The following is a 5,189-nucleotide window of genomic DNA, read 5'->3' as shown; positions in this document are numbered from 1 at the left end:
CACGATGTCATCCTCGGCTGCGATTTCCTCTCGACCCACCGTGCAGTGATTGATTGTGCCCGTGCGGAACTTGAGCTTTCTCCCTTGTGTGATGTTTCGTTGTGTGACCTACCTGTGCGCTCCGCTAAGCTTCTTGTAGCTGCCGACACCGACATACCTCCCTCCTCTTCAGCCCTCGTTCCGCTCCGCCCCGACTCTTTCCTCAGCGGCCCTGTTCTTTTCACACCTACCGCAGCAGCCACTCGCCATCAGCGCCTCCTCATTCCATTCGCCGTTGTCTCGATTTCCGATGGCCACTGCGCCATCTATGTCACCAACCCATTTTCTTGCCCGTCGTTTGTTCTTCGCGGCGAATGCCTCGGCTCTATTGAAGAACTGGACCCTGCTCTTGCTTCCGAGTTCTCAGATACCCGTGCCTGCTCCCCAGTTACTGCCTTAGCCTGTTGTGCGACAGCGCCCGATCCGATTTCCATCGACGTCTTTCGTCGTAACATCGCTCCCGACCTTCCGTCCGCTTACCGTGACCAAATCTTGGAACTTCTCTGCCGCTTCCGGAACTCTTTCGACCTTTCCCAGCCCTCCTTGGGGCGCGCATTGGCCGTCTCTCACACAATTGACACTGGTACCCACGCTCCCTTGCGTCAGCGACCGTACCGAGTCTCGCCGAGCGAGCGCCGCGTCATCCGTGACAATGTTGACGACATGCTTCGGCGCGGCATAATACAGCCTTCTCACAGCCCTTGGGCCTCTCCTGTTGTCTTGGTGACGAAAAAAGATGGCTCCATCAGGTTCTGTGTGGACTACCGCCGTCTCAACAAGATCACACGCAAGGATGTTTATCCTCTACCCCGAATCGACGACGCACTGGATTGCTTGCAGGGAGCGGAGTATTTTTCATCCCTCGACTTACGCTCCGGCTACTGGCAGGTCCCGATGGCAGCGAACGACAGGCCGAAAACCGCTTTCGTCACCCCAGACGGCTTGTATGAGTTCAATGTGATGCCATTCGGCTTCTGCAATGCTCCAGCCACATTCGAAAGGATGATGGACACTATTCTCAGTGGCCTCAAATGGGAAACTTGTCTGTGTTACCTAGATGACATTGTCGTGTTTTCCAAAGATTTTCCTTCCCATCTGCACCGCCTTCAGCGCGTACTCACTAGCCTTACTGACGCCGGCCTCCAACTAAACTTGAAAAAATGTTACTTCGGTGCAACGCAGCTCACAATATTAGGCCATGTCATCTCCAAAGACGGCGTTCTACCTGACCCAGCTAAACTTCGCGCCGTCGCTGACTTCCCCAAACCAACCACCTTAAAAGAACTTCGCAGTTTTATAGGCTTATGCTCATATTTTCGCCGCTTCATCCGAAATTTCGCCAGTATCATCGCCCCTTTAACGCAGCTTCTTGCCGGCAGCCCGAACCTTTCGTCTTGGTCCCCCGCCTGCGATACCGCGTTCAGCACTTTACGCCGCCTGCTGGTCTCTCCCCCCATCCTTCGCCATTTTGATCCCGCCTGTCCGACAGAAGTTCACACTGACGCGAGCGGTGTGGGCTTGGGCGCAGTTCTTGCCCAGCGAAAGCCTGGGTATCCGGAATACGTCGTCGCTTACGCCAGCCGCGCCCTCACCAAGGCGGAATCAAACTATTCTGTCACAGAAAAAGAATGTCTCGCCATCATTTGGGCAATTGGCAAGTTCCGCCCTTACCTTTACGGCCGGCCCTTCTATGTCGTCACAGACCACCACGCCCTATGCTGGCTGTCCTCCCTCAAAGATCCTTCTGGCCGACTCGCCCGCTGGGCTTTACGTCTCCAGGAGTTTGATATACACGTCATTTATCGCTCCGGCCGCAAGCACTCGGACGCCGACGCCCTTTCTCGTTCACCACTCCCATGCGAGTCAACCTCTGCCCTCGTCTGTGCCTACGAATTCTCTTCATTCAACATCCCTGATATGCTCTCCGAACAACTGAAGGATCCTTGGATCACCTCGCTGCTAAACTTCCTGAACACTCCCTCGCCGCATCATTCGACCCGGACCCTTCGCCGCCAAGCCCACCACTTCGCCGTTCGTGATGGCCTCTTATACCGCCGTAATTACCTCCCCGACGGCCGGAAGTGGCTGTTGGTCATCCCTCGACACCTCCGTGCTACAATCTGTGCCTCTTTTCACGCCGCTCCACAATGCGGCCACGCCGGTGTACTGAAAACATATGCTCGCCTTCGTCAGCGATTCTACTGGCGAGGTATGTACCGCTACATACGTCAATACATTCGGTCATGCACCGCCTGCCAACGTCGCAAGAAACCTCCCCACCCCGCCGCCGCTCCTTTGCAGCCGTTACCTTGCCCTGGCCGTCCCTTTGACCGCGTCGGCATTGATCTTTATGGCCCGCTTCCAACTACTTCGGCTAATAATCGGTGGATCATCGTTGCCGTTGACCATCTCACCCGTTACGTCGAAACGTCGGCTCTCAAATCTGCTACCGCAAACGATGTCGCTCACTTCATTCTACACAGTCTTGTTCTTCGTCACGGCGCCCCGAAAGAACTTCTAAGTGACCGCGGCGTGTTTTTCTCTCGGACGCCGTCGAGGCCCTGCTCAAGCAATGCCAAATCGTTCATCGCTACACCAGCGCCTATCACCCCCAGACCAACGGCATGACTGAGCGGTTCAACCGCACTCTGAGTGACATGCTCGCCATGTACGTTGACACCGCCCACTCCAACTGGGATCAAGTGCTCCCGTTCGTCACGTACGCGTATAACACAGCTACTCAGACAACAACGGGGTTTTCTCCTTTCTTCCTCTTATATGGCCGGGAGCCTACATCCACCATTGACACCATCCTTCCTTATCACCCTGACCCTTCCGAGACCACCTTACTCTCCGAAGCTCACCTGTATGCCGAAGAATGCCGGCAACTTGCCCGCTCTTTCACCACACAGCAACAATGGGATCAGAAGCACCGTCGGGATTCCCCGGACCCTCCAGCGTCATACCCATCTGGCGCCCTCGTTTGGCTCTGGGTGCCTTCCTCCACTCCCGGCCTCGCCACGAAACTACTGTCTCGCTTTCACGGACCTTACCGGGTTGTCCACCAAACTTCTCCGGTGACTTATATCGTTGAGCCACTCGTTCCCTCTTCGGACCACCGTCGCCGGGGCCGCGAAACTGTGCACGTTGAGCGCCTCAAGCCTTACTATGACCCGCCCATCCTCTCCTCTCCGTAAGTCGCCAGGATGGCTCCTTTTTCGGAGGGAGAGTAATTGTAATGGGACCGACAGGCGCAGCGCAGCGATGAAGCGGACGAGTTCAAGCGGGTCAACGAAGAAGCAGACGAAGTGCAGCTGGGTTTTTCGAACGACGCCTGTGAGTGTGCCCGTCGTGTCGCCGGTCAACCAAGATCAACCGAGCTGTGCTTCAAATAAACGCCTTGACAATATATATATATATATATATATATATATATATATATATATACATGTATACCACGGGTCCCGGTTATGGCTCCTAGTTTATTAGGTTGTCCTAGCTGATCTTCGCAAGAGCATAAAGACAAGACTCAGTGGCCATGCCGCCGAGCTGGCAGCTTTGTACATCTGTTTTTGTTGTGTATGGTCATTATTTTTGCTGTGGAATGGGGCATGTGGACAGGAAGTTGACGACAGCGATAATGCGAAAGGGACAGGTGGGTGGAGGGCTAACCTTATAGAGCTAGCACTGCAATACAAGCGGAAAAGGCAGGTTTGCACAACGTTACAAATAAGATGCACTAGTCGCAAGTGTGACATAGCCATCCAGGCATGCTTCGAGTGTATATGAGCGAACATGTACGGAATAAGTGAACAAATGCCAAGAGCCATTGTGTGCACAGCGAACGACATCGTGGCAACCCGGGGAACGCAGGTTGCGATCGAAATTGGCAGGCGAGAAAACGCCCAGTACTCGCCAATAGGAGCATGGGGAGAGAGGATTCTTCATTCCGCCGAGCAAACAGTGCTCGTTCCCACCGCCAAAGCACGACGCTACGTCACCGCGCCGCTTGTCGAAGGTGTGATGTGTTTGTTATAAGGTTGCCCTTGCTTGTGGCAGAATTGATCGCCCATCTGAATGCCACTCCAAAAAAAGAGTTAATTTACAACTTGCAAATAATTTAAGAGAGTACTCGAAGCATATTTTGCTTTTCTCTGTAATCGACACGAAGGCAAGCCACATTCAGCCTGCCACGGTGACTTAGTGGTTAGAGCGGTCGGCTACTAAGCCGGGGTTCCCGGGTTCGAGCCCTACCGCGATGGCCGCGTTTCATTGCATCCATAACGCAAAATATGCCTATGCTCAGTACGATGCCACTGCATGTTAAGGATCCCTATACGTTGTCTAAATTAATTCAGAGCCCTCCACTGCGGTGCCCCTCACATCTTGAGTCGCTTAGAGATGTTAAACCTCACATACCATAGTGCATGCCACAATTTTTTGTGAGTCCTTGGATGTACACGGCCATCAAAGCCTATGTTTGGCTTTGTGAAAAATGAAATGCTACTTGAAGCCGCATTTGTTCAAGGTGCAAAGCTAACAAGCCCATCTAAGTTTTCTTTAAAAAATTCTGCAGCTCTTTGTGGTTAGGGCGGCTCTAGAACAAGAGACATTGGTTACTGGCACATTTTTGTCAGCACTCGGTACAAACTTGACACACCAAGTACAAAGTTATCCCCGTGATCTGTTTGGAAGTGACCAACGGTGCATTCTACCCATAGCGATTGAAGCCATCGAAGTTTCTTTGGAAAACCTTCATTGGTCACGACACCTGTATGCTCAGAAGCTCAGTTTACAGAATTATATAGCCGATTTAGTGTTAGGATGCAGTAATCTGTTGAAACACATCAGTTTCGATTTGTCCTTCGTGTTGCTGTTAAGGTTATGTGTATGGTAAATGAAAATAATCAAAAAGTCATGAATTCTGCAGTGGGACTGAAATGCCCCGTGGAACAGTTTCCTCAGCCCTTCCTCCCTCAACATTGAATACCCTTCACCTGCCTATGCATAATATGTGCTAATAACATAGGGCAATACTGACAAGCCACCAATTCATTCACAAATGAAAGATCCAGAACACAGCTTCCAGAACATAACTTTTAATTTCAAAATCGGTCATTCGACAAATTACTTCGGCTTCACAAATGGCA

Source organism: Amblyomma americanum, chromosome 8, assembly GCF_052857255.1.
Source record: "Amblyomma americanum isolate KBUSLIRL-KWMA chromosome 8, ASM5285725v1, whole genome shotgun sequence".
Lineage (NCBI taxonomy): Eukaryota > Metazoa > Arthropoda > Arachnida > Ixodida > Ixodidae > Amblyomma > Amblyomma americanum.
This window is presented reverse-complemented; position numbering follows the sequence as displayed.